Source organism: Bidens hawaiensis, unplaced genomic scaffold, assembly GCF_021521415.1.
Source record: "Bidens hawaiensis isolate Kalapana, Puna unplaced genomic scaffold, B.hawaiensis_p1.1 tig00002759_1, whole genome shotgun sequence".
NCBI lineage: Eukaryota > Viridiplantae > Streptophyta > Magnoliopsida > Asterales > Asteraceae > Bidens > Bidens hawaiensis.
In genome coordinates, this window is record NW_027491149.1 from 447531 (window position 1) to 466444 (window position 18914).

Sequence of the window (18914 nt, forward strand, 5' to 3'; positions counted from 1 at the left end):
TTACTACTCACCAAATTCTCATAGGAAAACATGAAAGCTGATAAGAAAGCAAAGTTTTGTTCAGCTTCCTTCATGTTGACAGTCGGTGGTGGTGAGAATTGATTTGTAGTGGATGAATTTCCAGATCCACCAGAAGCACCAGGTGATCCAGAATTTCCAGCAGTGTAGAAACATGCTCTTAGATCACTATAGATAGTTGTGGCATTCTCACTTGCATTTTGTGTCAGGAATGCAGTGATAAGAGAAATGGTTGAACTCAATGGCATACTTCCACCATAAAAAGCAGGATCTTGACTATCCTTTGAAGATTTTTGACATTTTAGATCATATTCTCTTACTTCGATCTTTTGCATGAATTCAGATGCCGTCAAGTCTTCATTGTTGAAGTAATTGTTCTCTTTCAAAATCATTAAAAACGTAGAATAGGAACTCGGTAAAGCATTCTTGATGGTATCAATCTTATCAACTTCAGAAGTTTCCAACTTCATTTTATCCATCTCGGCTATCAAATGATTAAATCTTGTTGTCATCTTTTCGACAGTCTCACCCTTAAGTAAATTAAAGTTTCTAAATTGAAACTTTAGCATAACTTTCTTGCTTTCAGCAGTGTTACCCATACTCCTCATACGAATATGTTGGAATAACGAAGCACAAATCTTTATGCTACCAACTTGATGAAAGATGTTTTCAGGTAAAGCCATCGTAAGAGTAGAGTAAGCTTTTGTTTCAATTTCCAACGCTTTCTTCTCTTCTTGAGAGTATTGAGAGATGGCTTTAGGTGTGAAGCCAATAGTCTCATCTCCAATCATAGGAACAGTATATACCTCATCCAGGCAATACGAACAATCAGGGTGAACCGATCCTAGATGAGCACGGAAACGGGGTTCCCACTTAGCAAAATCGCTAAATTTCATTAAACGTGGACATTTTTAATGTGAACCAATCTCGGTGTCCAGTTGCAACATTTGTTGCATTAACATATTTTGGGACGCCAAAGCATACATACCAGCCATTTTGACAAATGACAAGACACTCAAAATACAAGGGTCAAATTTGAAAATTTCTTAACGAACTGTGAACAGTAATTTTAACGAACTGTAAACAGTAATTAATGAATTACAATTCACGAATTAAAAGTTGTATAGGCAACGAATCAGGAATAGACTTAACAAATCTGAAATGTTAACGAATCTGGTCAACGAATTAAGTCAAAGTAAACGAATTAGATTGAAAAATATGTTAAAGAATTAGATGGTTCTCTTAACGAATCACTAAGGGAAAGCTTAGCGAATTAGAATAACGAACTGGTAAGTTTCCTTAACGAATTACTAAAGCACTTCTAACGAATTAGGTGACGAATTAAAGTAACGAATTAGCTACAGTTGATAACAAATAAACTATAGCGAATCAGGTTGTTACAACGGTTGTAACAAACTCTGACAACTATTGCCACGTGGCAAAAGTTGTTAAAAATAAAGTTAACGAAATAGAACACGTGTCACACGAATTGACTAATACGAATTAGAACAGGTAACGAATCTGGTAACGAATTGATGAACAATACTTAACGAACTGGTTAATGATTTAACGAACCTTCAAATCTTCAAACATTCATCATGCATTTCCAGAATTCTGGAAAACATATGAACACCAAACACAAACCCAAATCTGTTATACTCTTTCAATATCTTACCAAATCACACAATTTACTTACCAAATTACTCGGAAACACACCACAAACCCACCTCAAACCATCTCATAACCAATTACCCTTTAACTCAAAACCAATTTGAACCAAAAAAATCCTCTGTTTTCGGCTACAACCAGATCCAACCAAAAACCACACAAACTAATCCAAATTCCAATTCCAAACCACAAATCCGTCCAAATACCTTACCAAACTCAGATCCAATCCAATCAATCCATAACACAATCAAATTCGCACTTAATTTGATCCAAATTCAAACCGAAACCAAATAAAAAACAAAATAACACTTAATAGTCCTTAATTAATGATTAATCAATCAAATCAAGAGCAATCGAACAAACCGAAAGCTCTGATACCACTTATGAAACCCTAGACAACGATCTCAGATCTAGGATTACTCCGTCAATTATACGGATCTAGTTCATGATGCTCATAATCGTATGTTATATGTTATATATTAGTATTAGTATTAATTGTATATATGTGTATGTATAATATTAAGATTGAATACGTTAATGAAGCTTGAGAGAGAACTGGACAGAGGTTCGATAATATAATTCTCAAAAACTTAACTTAAACAGTGGACACATCAATATATATATAAGACAGGACTAGTTCGTTAACATTCCATAACGAACTAGACACCAGCTTCGTTACATTACATTAAACGAAATAACTTAACGAAACACCCCCTGATTCGTTAAACATCCTTAATGAATCAGGAGGGACTTAACTTAAGGGCTAGTTCGTTAAACATACTTAATGAACTAGCCTGTTCCACTAACGAACTAGATTACATATAAATATCTTTTACATTAAATAAACAATAAATACATTAACGATAACTACAAAGACTCGAGACGCAACACCGTGTACTAACAAAAGGGAAATAGAAGAAAGGGGAAGATTGAAAGATAAAATTGAAGAAATAAAGAAAAGATATGCTGTTAAATGTGGTTATTTGATTGGAAAGGGTATGGCACCAGAATTGGTAGACAGTTTGTCAAAGGCTGCAGTTGAGTCTCATTACTACATATTGTTAAAGAAAGAAAAATCAAAGAGAGATCAACCTGAGCCACCTGCCAAAAGGAGAAGAATTATGACTTTGAGAGAGAAACAGAAAGCTGAAAAAGAATTGAAAAGGGCTGAAACACAAGAAATTCCTATCCCAGTAGAAGTAAAGCCAGAACCAGAACCAGATGAACCGACAGATCCATGGGATAATGAGGAAATGATTAAGATATTGAAAGATGTGATGGTAAAGCAGAAAGGGATGAATGAAAATGCCTTTGATGCATTGGATAAAGCTAAACTAAAAGAATTATTCTATATGCAGAAGGCTGAATGGGTGAAAGTCCTGTTAGAATGTGAGAATTCTAAAAGTTTTGTAGGAGGAAGATTTGTACCAGCGGGAAAGCTGGGTAATGAAAGAGTTTTGGAAATGATTGGAAGATTATTCAGAGATGCAGGTGAAAACCTAGCTAATCTTGTTAAATTGCCTGCTGAGTTGATTGAAGGGATGTACAGGAAGACATTTGGAGTCAAAGGGCATACTAAACCTATGAAGTCAATTCCAACAATGTCCTCTGCTTCAAGGAGATACCCCTCAACAACCAGGGGTGAGTCAAGTAGAGCTGGAACTTGAAGGGTGGAAATGCCCCAAACTGATACAGATCTGCCAAGGACAATCTGCTATGACTCTGTATTAAATACACTGAAAGTGATTATGCAGAGTAAACTGTTGAGGGAAATCATCTTCAAAGATGATTTTGCTGAATACAAGAGGGAACAACTTGAGATCATGGCCAATCTTGATCTATATGATTATCATAACAGAAACAAGATGGCCGGGAGACAACAAAATGAACTGTCCAAATAACTGAGAGATGAAGCTGAAAAGGGATTTCCCTTGTTGGACCAGAGAAAAGAGTGGGAGCTGACCAAGCATGAAAAGGCAAGAAGAGCCAAGTGCATAAGGAGTATAAGAAATGCTGAGCTTAACTTCCTTTCAAAAGTCGAAAACAAAAACCCACTATCCAACTTAAACACTTGCATCAGCATGAGTAGAAGAATGACTCGTCCAAACTATGAAGTCCAGAAGAATGGTCGACTTGCTGAAATTGAATACAAAGAAAATGAAGGCTACTACATTCTTCGCAACTCTGATGGACTCATACTAGGGATTATTAATAATGATGAAGATTTGACTTTTATCAGCAATAAAGAATTGAGGGACATTTTGGAAATGACAATTCCTGAAAACCACCCTCATTATCAAATTTTGTCAATCTTCAAACAAAGAGCAGGTGCAGTGATCATTGGAAGAAGATAAGCAGCCCATAATGCAAGAAGATGAAGATTTTTAGTATAGGGTTTACTTTGTAATGTCTACGGACGGATTTTGAATATGTAATATTTTGACTTTTTGTTATGTAATTTGACTTTAATTTGATGTGTATTTTGACTAAGTGTATGTAACTTTAGAGGTGTTTTGGGACAGCTGAGGTGTTCCAATCTAGGGGGAGATTGTTGAGTCAAAAATTTGACTTAAGAATTATCAAGGAAGATTGGAATCTTCTCAACACTCCCCAGAAATGACTAAGTATGGAAACCGAGCACACTTGGACCTTCCAGCAAGGATTTACTTGTCCTAGAAAGGTATATGACAAGGTTATCTTCTTGAAGTCTTCTTTAGTGTCAATCCGAGCAGGGTTCACTATGTCTAGCAAGGTTGTTCTTCATAGCCAAGCAAAGGTTTACTTCCGAGTAGGCTCTTGGCTAACCTAGCTTTTGAAGCCAAGTATTTGGAAGATCTGGCAATGTATTTTTCAATAAAAAAGTGGTCCGAGCATGCTTGATGGAAGTGGATAATGAATTATATTAAGGACTTCATCGGGCAAGGTTCAACTCCGAGCACGCTACAGTGTTACTAGCACACTTTGTTTTGCTAATAAGTTATTACTTAACAAAGGGTTGAAAGGATCTCTGAATAACAAGTTTGCTCGTTGAATCATATCGGGCAAAGTCTACTATGGTCAAGAAGATTGAAGTCTGCTAGGTGAGTATTTTCCAAGGAAAATACTCTAAGTAAAGTCTACCCAGAGAACTGTTCACCAGCACACTTCAAGGTTACCAGGTCTACTCGTAAAAGACAAAAGGCACAATACCTACTCGGAGAAGACAAATGACACAAAGTCTACCCAGAAGATCTGTTTTTACACTTAGTATAATTTGAATATGTAATTTGATTATGTACCTATCATTAGGGTTTCTAGAAGTCAGGATAGCTGTCAGGTGGTGGCAGGCCTATAAAAAGAATAATTTAGGGCACGCCTACTGACGGATTTTACCACTTTACACTTTTCAGAAAAAACAAATATTTCTGATTTGAGTGTGACGGCTATCCTAGGGTCGTACGGATAAACTTTCCAAACAAGAAATCCTAATTGATTTTACATTTGTATGAACCTTTATATAAATGGAAATCTTTTGAGTGATTGTTTGTGTTTGTTACATTTAAGATCCATAAGCAATAATTTTGTTTATTTCTGATTCCGCCGTTTACAAACAGTTAATCTTACCAAAAAGAGCAACGTCACTAACCTTCTTGTCGACACATTTATTGTGTGGGTTGTGGCATTTATTGTGAGTTTGAGTGATCAATTTCGAGACCGAGACAAAGCTAATATATGATATGGTATAATTAATTATTTTGATCTATTATAATATAAATAATGACGAGGACCATATTAATAATTAAATATAACTAGTAATCGGACCCGCGCATTGCGGAGGACGACGGGCCGAGTTGATGCCATGTTCTGCGTGTATTAGACATGTTCACAAGATCATTTACATTGCAGGGCAGCGATATTGTTTAGGCAATAGAACTATATAGCCATTAAATTATGTTAAATTTCACCAAGTAAAACAATGTTACATTCGCTACAAGCTATTCAAAACATTGATGTACACTTTCTTGAGTTCCAGCACGACATTCAAGAAGCAACCAAGATCTTTTGCAACATAAGCACCACCTTCTCTCCTTACAAACAGAGTCCTGAAATAGAATTTCTTCGCAAAGCTAAAAATGAAACATAATAAAAATATAATTTATTATATTAAGTAGAATATGCGTAGTAGATTACCATGCTAAAATTTATCACAAATGCTGCTAACAGAGAAGTAAAAAATTCAGCTATAACCATGAAAGTCTTTAAACAATTTAGTCAACTATGATGTTTTTTAATATGAAAATAGTTTGTTCAAAACTGCTTCTAGGTTTTGTTTCCGTTCAAAGTCCATATGGTGATATATGTTCACAGGGGGCATTTGGTCTTTCAGTTAAAGGTTGATTGAAAATGGATTGCAAAGAAAAGCATGGGTATTTTTTAAGAAAATTGATTTTTTTTCTTTGCAAAAATAAAGGCCGGCTACAAAGATCTTGATCTAGTTAAACGTTTTTGTTATAAAGCCACTTAGAAAGAACACGAACCAACTGTTCTTGAACTATTTAACACCCAAACAGAAAGTGAGATAATTTTCTTTTTAAAACAAACAGGCCCTTTTGAACATTTTGAAGACCAATCAGTTCAAAGTAATCTGTTTCAGACCCAATACTGCAAAATGACCAATCGTGCAAAATCTGACCCTTTATCAAGTTCGCTCCAGACTCATTTACAAACTACTTAACTGCCATAATAGATCAGAAATGACAACCTAATTCGAAACCGTTGTAAAAAGTAAAAACCAAAGACCATAACTAAGAAAAAAAATTCAAAAACCCTTAACACCACTAATGGTGCCTGCTTGCTTACTATTGAAGTCCACACAGTGACATAGGTGGCCATTATTCACTAAATTGAATTTTAAACTTGACAGCTAAGAACATCAATAAAATGAGCTGTTGTTCTGAGTCAAAAGAGTTGGTTGAATCCATATTTTTAGTGCATTTAAAGAAACCAAATGATTAACTTAATACCTTAGATAATTCGTTAATTGTTAATCTAAATAGATATTACGTTTAGATATGGATCCCTAAGTCGTTACATTATCTATCTATCTATCTATAGTAAAGAAGAAGTTTGGCGCCACAGACTCCTTATCGGACCGTTTGTTTAGCCAATCATCGTTGTCCTTCATATTCACATCCACGTTGATGTTATACAATCCTCTTTTTAGAAAGCCAACCAATTGATTGTTCTTGATTCTGTGTATTCTTCATTGTAACTCAATAGATATCCTGATTGTGCTTCAATTGAACCACTTTTCTACCGATTGTTGTCGGGTGGAACCCTAGGTGGCGGTGGTTTGCTGAAGCGATGATTGAAACCTACGGTGTTCTGAGTCAACGACGATGGTGTTCTCCAGTATGTTCATCATCGTTGACCGTTGCTGCCAGGTTTTCTATGGGGTGGCGACGATGTCATGGTGGTGGCCGTGAGTGGTTACCTCTTGAGATTAGAAGCTTTCGGTGTACATGCATCTCTGATATGTAACATTTTATTACTGGTTTTGACTTTTGATTTTGTTGAAAGGTTAACATCAAAACCTATTCAATTAGGGTTTTTCTATCATTGACTTTTGCTTTGTAGGCTTCGTACAGACATGCTATATGGCACCAAGCCATGGGTTTTAAACTATATAATAATAATAATTACTATAATTAAAATTTAGGTTTCTAAGTTTCTTAGCAGTCATTTTATGCATTTGCTAAGGTGTTACTTTGGTGGTCTGCTATTGCTGGTGATGATCAATAGCAATAGCGGCTTCTTTATAGTTGGGGTTCACATGAGATTCGTTCCAGAAACAGGGGCATTGTTGGTATAATCATGTTTATATTGTATGATTTTACGTGCAGGCTATGATGATTACTTTAATTTAATGAGACATCGATCATCCGATTTGTGGTTTGACGGCGCAATTTCCGGATGGCATTGTTACCGTCTATGCAACCTTGAATTTGCAGCCATCCCATAACCCAAATCGACTTTGCCTCAATCCCTGAGATACAGATCTGAGCTTGTTTGGTTTGTTGTGTTTGATTTTGAATGCTTTGTTGTGTTTAACATTAGAAGTTTAGTGAGTTTAAATCCTAACGTTTGTTATTTTGTTGGTTGTTTTTCCGGGAAAACCGTTAACGAAAGCACATCATATTGAAAATCACACGTGCTAGGTAAGTTTTAACACACTGTTATGGTCACTTCGAGAAAATATATGAGTGTTTGCGGTTGTTTAATTTATAATTCCTTGTGTTGTGTAGATTAGATGGACAAAACGAGTTAGAACATACACTTATCAAATTCAAATATTTGAAACGCCATCTAAATTTCAGCATCAATGAGTACTTAGGTTCTTGGTGATGGGACAGATGGATCGGTACCAGAAGGTCAAGAAACCTAGAGCATAACAACCGATTAATAGGAATGAGATACATCGGGGAGGATGAGAAGCTATATGCTATGACTTAACTTCAGGTGAAACTTTTGCCTTTTATATAACACACGATTTCGAATATTATATAAGCGGGATCATGAAGTTTTGTTTATGCATATTATTCTTTGAATTTCATAAGGTATGACTTGGTTTGGCAATGTAACTGAGACCTATTATTAGGTTTGATTTTTTCTTCTGCATTGTTGTTTATCTAAGCGAGACAGTTGTGGAAATTGATGTGTACAGTTGATTAGGATTTCACTTAGTGGTGTAGTGATTATTATTTGAAGCTTCCACTAACTACTCTATTTCAATAACGAAACACAAGGTTGCTACACCAAGGGCTGAAACCATACCACTTAGCAACATTCTAGCAAACAAAAATGACCCTTTTTAATACTGAATTCTAAACCCTTTAGATTTGCATTAAAAACAATCCTTTTTAACCCACGTAGAATACCATTGGTATTGATCTGCATATAAAATGACCTGTTTGATTGGAAAGCAGAAAGCGACCCAACCATATTAAAAATAACCTGTTATGAACCGCATTAAAAAGCGATCGGTTTTTTGCCGCATTGTGTTTATAGAATCAATCTACCAATAAAGATCATCAATATGTTGTTAACTATGCTTATAACTTGAACAGATTCTTGAGCAGTGGAGGTTAGCTTTGCTCGGGAACAAAAAGAACTCCTGCAAGGTATGCAACCTACTGTCTTCATTTTGGTTTCTAGGTGGTAAATTGAACAGGTCAAGCGGGTTGGAATAGGCTAGGTTGGCTCGTGTTGAAACGTGCCAGCTACAACGCGGGTAAAAGCGGGCCGGGTTGGCCACCACACATTATTTTTTTACAATTTTTTCTTGAAGTTTGATACTAATTACTCTACTAAATATAATTAGTCGACACAAATTCGGTCGGCATCGATTAGGTTCGTTATAATAAATTACTAAACGAGTGTTGACATTCGTATTTCTTAAAATAAAACAACGTATATCTTATAATAAAACAATGTATTCAAAACATGGGTGCGATACCAGTATTCTTCTATCGAACCCATATTTGAGTAAACGGGTCAAAATTGCACCTTATTTTTCTAGGAGTATCTTACTGTACCGGTATTAGTTATTTGATAAGGTTAAAATGTTAATATTAGGTACTTTTAACTATCCATTTTGAAAAAACAAAAGGTGAAGCTAAAATAGGTACTAACAAGGACAATTGTTTTTAAGAGTACACTAATTATTTTAATAACACAATTTTTAATACTTTTAATCCGAAAAGTTATTTGTAAATATTTGAATAGATCACATGTATAATTATGTCAACATGTGTTGCTGAAAGGTGTAGAGCTTCTTCTGTCAGATGTTATGATCAGTCTTGCAAAGAGGAAAAATTTAGACTTGGATCTTTGCAACCTAGTCTTTGTAAAGTTTGAAGGTTACACTTAATTTCCTTTTTTTTTTCTATTTCAATACAATTTGACAAAATATTATTATACATGCCTGAATATTTACATGTAGCTTAACATCCATTCTCCATTTAGTATGCTAAACAAGTGATGTTTCCTTTACTTTAAATCAAGGTGATGGAAGAGAAATTGAGTCAAATAACTTAACAAGATCATCTCAAGTTATTTTGGGCCAGCTCAATGAACTTGACATTCTTCTAGCGAGTACTGTACTGATATGATAACTGATTTGGAATACCGGCTCCCGCGTTGGTTCACATCATAGACATCAGATAACACTTCATAACTAATTTAGTAATATTTCTGTTGGTAGTTAAAAGGATGTAAAATGCTACCCTAGAGTGATGTTACCAATTTTGTAATTATGTACCAAACATAAAGAAACACAATTGTATACTTTTGTACACGCTTGCATGTTCTAACATTTCGGTAAAATAACATGCCCGGCCCGGCGCAACGAGCCGGGTAGAAAAACTAGTTCCATTTATGATTAAGTGCATGTTCCCACATGGCATACAAAGATATAAAGCTTGTGTGTACAACTGGTGAATATATTATGCATTTGTGTAATTCATCAGATATCACCTAATCTGGCTAACACAAAATTTTACCTAAGCAGTCGACTTAGGGTGTCAAAAAAACTAAAATGAGCACTAATATTATTGCATCAAGGAAGAAAACACTAAAGTGAACACTAAAAATATTGCATCAAGGAAGGTTATATGTGGATTCGATATAATAATTAAGTCAGCTTATTTTAACTAACTGTTAACAGGTTGAGAACAGATCAAATAAAATTCCAGAGATTCGTTCTTTAGTTCCTCATCAACATCAGCAACATAATCATCCTACAATTTTAAGAACAGATTCAATTACAATTGACTTATCACGATCAATTGGCTGATAAGAGTACAAACTTTATAAATCAAAGATTTTGATTTGGCCCATATGAAAATAATTTGATATTTACAAAATTAATTGGTCACCAAATCAATTTCTATTACTCTTTTCATATGGAGTTTTAGCTTCCTCAATAATTGCCTTCAAACAAAAACAAATTAGTGTTTAACAACGATAAAAGAATCTAATTGAAGTTAGAAAAAGAAAAATGAATCATACGTATAAATTATTAGGATGAAATATGCACCATAGCGAAACCTTCTCTTGCACCACAATCATCAGCGGCTCCAAAATTGCCTTCCTCGTAAACAATCTCTGCCACACCAAAACGAAAAGACATCCGATCAAAACAGCAACAAATGTTGTATCCTCAAATGCTCACGGAGAGTAAAAGAGCCACCTCGCATACGGTCGCAATCAATTTCTCATACCACAGACCCTCCGCCGACAAAGCCGGTGGCAGATGATGAAATTGTGACAGATATTTTTGCATCAGTATTACATGTATGAGAATATGGGAAGAAGAAAATGTATCGCACAAATCACCCCCACGTGTAAAGATAGACAGACGGCTCCCGGATGATGATAAGTACTATAACCAACCACGTGTCTGTGACAAACTATGTGTGTAACGTATGTATGTATTGAAAGTAAGTACTCAAAGCATTATAACTTGTAAAAGGAATGAACAGTGACAAGTGTGAGGTAACCAAAAGTTACCTTCTAGATATATATATATATATATATATATATATAATATTTTTTTCTTACAGAAGACATTTATGGATCTAACACTTGGTTTTATTCTTATGTTTCTGATAACTTGTTGGTTTATTATCGAGATTATGTTACTCGTAACATGCTTATAGACCTTGATGAAATATTTTTCGCTTGGATATTTCGCCTTTGTGTCTTGGGTGATTCATCAATTAAAGTTAGTTAAACAATTTTCCTTCATTATATAAAGTTAAGCAAATACATATGATCATTAGCATACATCTACAAAATCAAATATTAGTTATTATTGGCTAGGATTCATCTAAGGTAAATTGGAAATAAATAGTCTTACCTTTTCTTTATTGGCCTATAATAATCTAAACTTTAAAATCACCATCAGCGGTCCCAACTTTCAACTATCTTTGTCTCAATAGACCTCTATTAAAAAATATTTAACGTCGTTCAGTTTTTTTTCGAGTTTCAACCGATGTTTTAGGGCTTTTGATTTAAAACTTATCTCGAAACGGTGATTCAAGTGACGAAACGCTGTTTCAATTCGGGTGTTTGAATTTCAAATTAACAAAAATCAAGTCATTTGAGTCACCATTTCGAGATAAGTTTTACATCAATTAAATCGTATCATTCTTCCGATCAGAAGCCCTAAAACATCAGTTTGAAACTCGGGATAAAACTTAACGACATTAAGTGTTTTTTAACGGAGGTTCATTAAGACAAAAATAGTTGAAAGTTGAGACCGCTGGTAGTGATTTTTAAAGTTGAGATTGTTATCAGCCAATACACAAAAGTTGGGATTATTTATTTCCAATTTGCCTTCATCTAATCTAAGTGCATCAAGTGTTTGGCTCATATATATACAACTAGGGATGAGATCGGGACCGTACCGGTCCCGGTCCCGAAAATCGCGAATTCTTGGTACCGGTACCGGTACCAAAATATTCGGTTCAGTACTGGTACTAGTACGGGACGGGACCGGCGTTGAAGGTAAAAATTCGGGAAATACCGTACCAATACCTGATGGCCGTCGTTTGAGTCAATTGAAAAACTAGTTAAACTATATAGATATGATAAGTAAGGTATCGTATCCACCAGGAGTATGTGGTCAATGCAAGTCGTGTACAAATTTAATATTATGAAGTAACTGGTTTTTAGTGCTGCTCACACAAGCGAATAAAGTGAATTTATGGAATTATGCAAGTAAACAAATAAACGAGTTTCAAGCAATTAACAATACAAATCACACCCGAGAATTCAAGTAAGCAACCTACAGTAATCTCATGCAACCTAACAGATAAATTATTAATGATTAACTACAGACTGATCAATCAGACAAAACCTTAGACATCAACAATCAATTTACACACGGAACTGGTTATCAAACAGTCATTTCCAGTGTGACTCAGTTAAGGGCAATCGTATGTTTTATCGTATTCAATCTAATCAAACAGTCACATGATCAATTATCTAGCAGCTGGTAACAAATCGTTTAGACTAACGTAAACCTAAACCGATTGAACACATATAAATACCAAATATCAATAATCATATATCAATCATCAATAATTATACAAAAGTGTTCTTAGTCACATGAGACAAACTGTAAGAGTTACAAACTATACATCCCGGGTGAGATTCTAGGAGATTAGCCGAGCCTTGACATCATTAAATCTTCAATATGAATGATATGCATCAAGTGTATGGTCTTGGCACGAACTATATTAGTGAAAATCGCCTCCTCAACTGCTGGAAATCGCCTCTCTTCGTAAAAAACGAGTTAGGGTTGTTTATGATGAAAAGTTTGATTAAAAACCCTAACTCCCGTCTGCACACCCAATCGCGATACGTGATGGGGTCTTTACTGGTCCATCGCGTATCGCGATGGAACAGAAAGTCAACTTTTAATTTAAACCCATCGCGATACGCGATGGGCCTTCAGCCAAGCCCATCGCATATCGCGATGGGGCTTCTCACCAGCAAACTTCATTGATATTCCTCGTTTCACGTGCTAGACATCCCGGGTCTTCATTCTGTGTCATATCAGGTCCAAATTAAATACTTTAACGCCTGCGACCTGCAATCCAATAATACATGTATGAAGTATTGAAGTTCCTAAAATAAACGATTAAAACTGAAGAATAAATGAACTAAAACATATACAAATTAACCAACCATCACATCCCCACACTTATCTTTTTGCTTGCCCTCAAGCAAACTCTAAAGCAAACATCAACCTCCATTATAGGTATGTAGATTATCGCCATTAATACTGGTAAGGCTTAAGGTCATACCCAGTTTTCCAGACTGACACTTTCTAGATTGACATCTCATAAATAAAGTTAGTGCTATATAAAAACAATAGAGCCTCCCAGACAGGTGTACTTTGTTTCCGGTTAAGGAAAACATGCTCATACCCCTCATAATATAATAACTCTCCTCTCGGTTTAATATCTGGACTAGCAAAAGCTGTGCTAGTATCACTCTGCTCTCGGTATCACTCATAAACAGGTATCCATTCATAAAACTGCTTTGAAACAAATGCAAATCAAGGGGACTTAAAAAGGGTTGTAACGGGGCTAGGTGTAAGGGTATGGAAAGGAAATTTTCAAGTAGCTCAAACGATCCGACCCGGCTTATTACAAAACATCTAAATAAGCAAAATTAACATACATACTGGATTCAACATTTTTTTTAACACAAACGAACTACTAATTACGTAACTGAATATAAACAGACATCTTTTTGGCTTTTTGCATAATAAACGTGATGCTTAATACTTGAACAAATAAAAAAACTAAAATAAATCCAAATACAAAGAACCTATTAAGCCGGGTCGTCTCGTAACATAGTGTCGGGGTTAATCAAATGAAAAATAGGTCCAAGAAATGTTTTCTAAGGGAACCAACCCCCTGCCCCTCTCATAACCCACGCTCATATGTATAATGTATGAGGCCCAACCCCCAGTACCCACACTCCCGCTCATCCAGACGAGGCTTAACCTAATTGCCTCTATCACTTTTGCATTTTGTCAACTACGATCCCGTAATCCATGAACATCGATGAAAGCACTCAAATGACATGTATGTACTATATATTATATGTGTATTATATATATGTGGTCAAATCACATACGAACCGGAGAAATAAGGTTGCCGATATAAACATGTGTACATGTCCCCATGACTCGTTATCCCCGCCTAAACGACCCCATTTTCAACTTCTCGTTATGAAAACATTTGTGAGTAAGACTATTGAGAAGCTGAAAAACCAACCATGACCAGAAACCTATAACTTGGCATTAATGGCAATAACTAACAGTTAACAACTTTGGTTTCTGAACACTCTTCGAGGTACTATCGGGTTAAAATTTTCAAATTTCCTCCATCCCAACACTTGAGGTTTACATTGTCCTCAATGCAAAAATAGTTAAACAATTAATGATCATTTGAGGAACGGAGTTGAAATTGAGTTTTGACTGTTAAGAAATTTTAAAAATTCGGGGCTCAAATGTGATGGTTCTACTAGCAATTATACAATTACACTTTTAACATTTAAACTAATAAAAACAAAATAGATTATGAAACTGAAATCACCTGATATCAATGAGACTGGAAAAGGACCAGTCGGCTCACGAACTCTCATAAACACTAGTATACCCTCGTCTCTTCCAAGTACCAAACTGACAATCGAACCTGCAAAATCTCGAGACGTGTAGAAGCAAGCTTCTCACAAGTGTAATACATAGGTCTTTTAAGAGTTATAAAAATGATTTTCTGTTGAATTTAGTAAAATAACTACCAAGCCAAATTAAGTCGTTTCATAAAAAATTTTGTTTAACAAGTTAAAAAGTTAAAAGACCTAACTCACTTTCGTAGGAATCACGATTGCATTTAGCATATGCAACAAGCCCTGTAAACCTCCCGGTAGCCCGGGAGGACGAGTGAGGTCTCGTGAAGGTTTATAGTGAACAACACCCACAAAGTTCGGTTACAACATAATATACGAATAAATCAAACACAGCAACAATCAAAAGATATATATACATATACGCCCAACCGGTTACCCATACAATATTCCCAATAATATAATATTAATATAATACATGCCATGAGAATAAAAACATAATAAATTAAAAAGGTAACCAAAAGCTACTACGCTGGTGGATCATCAGTAGTATCCAGCGGGTCCACAGGCTGCTCCTCTGTGATAATCAATGATGCTAGGAGCGGTACCTGCGAAGAACCAAATAACAAACGAAAATAATCATCATAGCGGTCCAGGTGGGCCCACGTCTCGTCTCGATGTGCCCGAACTTCTTCTAGAATTTGCTGCTGCTGCTGATAAATCATGTTTAATGTGACTGGCTACTGCGGCTGCTGATGCTGAGGTGGTGGATGTCGAAGCTCGAACTGCGGCTGTGGCCGCATCATGCGAGGGACCAATATATGTTGTCTGTGTGTCGGAATGCCCCTCTGCATGACGATAGCTGCTACTGAACCCTCCGGCGGTAGTACCTGCAGGCTCTCTTGGACCGGGATGAGCCTCGGTGGATCGTCATAGTCATAGATCCCGGCCCTCTGAGCATCCGCCAACCCAAACGGCTCTGTAGCCGGTCCCCGGGTGAAGTACTCGACCAGAAATCTATCAAATACACCCAGGCTCTCTGCAATCCTGGTGATAAACGGACCCAATGCTAACTGGGCCGTCGCCCCCTGTAAACTCCGGCCTCTGCCAAAAGATATAAGGAGCAGCATCGCGATGTTGTCCTCCCTACTAATGATGATAGACAGGAGGCAGAACAGATCTAGGTTGCTACACTTATCGTGGCCCGAATGACGGCCAGTGATAGTGAAAGCAACTATGCGGTGTAAGTATCGGTGGACGGGGTCCCTGATAGCGAATGCCACTACATAACTCGAATGGGCCCCGTCCACGATCTGCCCCCAAAACTGAGCCAGATGAGGCTCAGTGAGCCAAAACTGTCGGTCTCGCTGCTGATGCGTCTTATAACCGCGAAAGCTTTCTAAGAACGTGGGAGCCTGAACATGCTCCCGCGTATAGAAGCTATTCACCACAGCGAAATCAGGGACCGACATCTCATAGACGTGTCGTCCAAGTGAGAACGACACGACATGTGGCTCGTCGAAATCGGTGGCCGTGAATGTGAACGTCGAGTAAAACTCGCGTGTGAGCTCGACATATGATATCGAGTCACACTCGAGTACTGCCAGCCACCGATCCGAAATCAATCCTCGGAGCCTGGTCTCCGCCTCCAAAGTACCCAATAAATCCCAATCGAACGACCTCATACCTAAGAGCTGCATACCTCGAATGCGAGTAAACCGCGTGTACTCCTCGGTCGTGATGAGGAACCTAAGCACCTGGTGCTGCGTACGGCGTCCATCGCCCATGATATCCGCTGGCTCGATGCCAGGGGTAATCGGCACCTCCTCACCATCGTACCGTATGATGTGGGGCTCAGTCCTCTGTCTCTTGCTCCCAGAGGCACAAGAAGACTCTAGAATATCAGACATATCTGCATAATCAAACAGTTAAATTAGATATGTCAACCATCAATGTGGCGACGACCGTATAGCATTTCGGTCGCGGTCGTCCCACATAAAAAAATAATATTAAAATAACAAATAAAAAATAAATAAAGACGAAAAAAATTCGGGGACACCCTTTGCGAATTTATAAAAACCAGATTATCCCGCCCGAATGGAAATTGAGTACGGGCGGGTAATCAAATCGCAATTCAAAGCATTTAATTTAAAACTAGCAAAGTGTCATCGTGACACGATTTACAAACTCACACTAACTAAACAGACTGACACGAACAAACTAAACAACCATACAGATTATCTCGAAAAACGTGCAACCAAAACAACCAACACGTCGGCAACAAAGGAGATGTGACAAATCGAGTTTGAAAAAAAATAAAATATTAATAAAATATTATTATATTAAGTTCAAATTAAACATTTCATATCGAACTGTCACTATCAATTATTTAATAATAAAACAATGATTTGAAATTTTTGAACTTCGACAACCCAATTGATCACACCATCACGTGTAACGAGAACCGACATAAATGAACAATCTAAACACCCGGTAACCATAATTAACAAACTATCAACCAAACCGAACCAATAAACCCGACAACCCAACCAAAGTCTCAAATCAACATACCGACCCGATAAGGTGTCGAATTACTATACCCGACATAAACCATTCAAGCATCAACATAAGAATATAATAATAAACTAATAATACCTCGATGTCGGATCGACTGAATGAAATAAAAATAACAACCACGGCGGTGATGGAAAGTAGACGGTGGTGGTGGGTTATTATGGTGATGACAGTGGTGGTGTCTGAGGATGGCGGTGGAGTGGTGGTGGTGATTGTGACTGTGGAAACAGGTGGTGGTGGGTGACAGTGACAGTGACGGGTAGGGTGGTTGGTAGTGACGGTGGTGTGACAGTGGTGGTGTGGTAATGGGGTGGTGGCAGTGGTGGTTGTGAGGACGGGGATGATGATAGGGCGGCGACGGAAGACGGTGTAGGTGGTGAGTGGTGATGTTCGCCGGAGAGACGACGGGAAGGAGAAGAAGAAAAGAAGAAGAAGAAAGAAGGAAGAAGAAGCAGAAGAAACACATTTATAAAAAATAATATTCGGACTATCCACGTCCCATCACGTATCGCGATGGGTCAAATGGGTGGTGATCGTGTATCGCCACCCAATTTGATTTCAATTAGGGTTTTGACCTCATCGCGATACGCAATGGGGGTGTTGGTGACGTCATCGCGTATAGCGATGACGTCACAGATTCCTGATGCTCGTCCTCCATAGCGATACGTGATGGAGGTAATAACAAGCCCATCTCATATCGCGATGGGCTCTGTTAACAGAAACAACAAAAAATAAATTATGAAAACGGGCCCGGACATTTTCCGACCCGACCACTTTTCGGCATCCCGACATCACCCTAAACACGTTTCCAAACTCAAAACACACTGTACTTACCTGGAAAGACGTGTAATTGATCAAACGCTTACCAAACTTCTTGAACTTCCAACTCTTCAACGAGCTTCCCCACACTTGACGTTTGCTGCACAAAACTCGAGACGACACTAAGTACGAGACTCAACAAAATGAAAACAAACTAAACAAACACTTACAAACCCCGGTTTGCCTCTCGTAAGTGTTGAATTTAAAGTCTACAGCTCGACAGTGCCTCGAACTCAATTATCTTCATAAACCGGTGAAGTCACAATGTAGTTCACCGATTCCTTGTGCACCTCGTGTATATCCTTCATCTTCAAATATGGCTTCAATCTATAGCCATTTACCACTTGCCACAAATGATCATCGAAATCCTCAATCACGTACCGACCATGATTCCCGACTCGTACAATCGAATATGGGCCCGTCCACTTACTTTTAACTTACCCGGGAAGAGCTTCATCCTTGTGTTGTATAACCATACTCGTTGACCAACTTCAAAATTCTTCAACCGGATGTTAGCATCGTGAAATTTTTACATCTTTGCCTTGTAAGCGGACGCGTAATCATACGCCTCGTCTCTCAACTCTTCAATCTCGCACAAAGGCAACTTTCTTGCCTTACCTGCATCATCATAATCCATGTTAACCTGTTTA

General features: G+C 37.3%; 1 long non-coding RNA gene across 1 annotated transcript; it reads right to left on the reverse strand.

The window, feature by feature from the left end:
- Positions 1–5585: 5585 nt before the first annotated feature.
- Positions 5586–10955, reverse strand: LOC143620997 (uncharacterized). The gene is made up of 3 exons (XR_013151434.1): positions 10602–10955; positions 10382–10463; positions 5586–5792 (listed from the first exon to the last, which is right to left on the reverse strand). It is a non-coding gene; the product is annotated as an uncharacterized LOC143620997 (long non-coding RNA).
- Positions 10956–18914: the final 7959 nt, after the last annotated feature.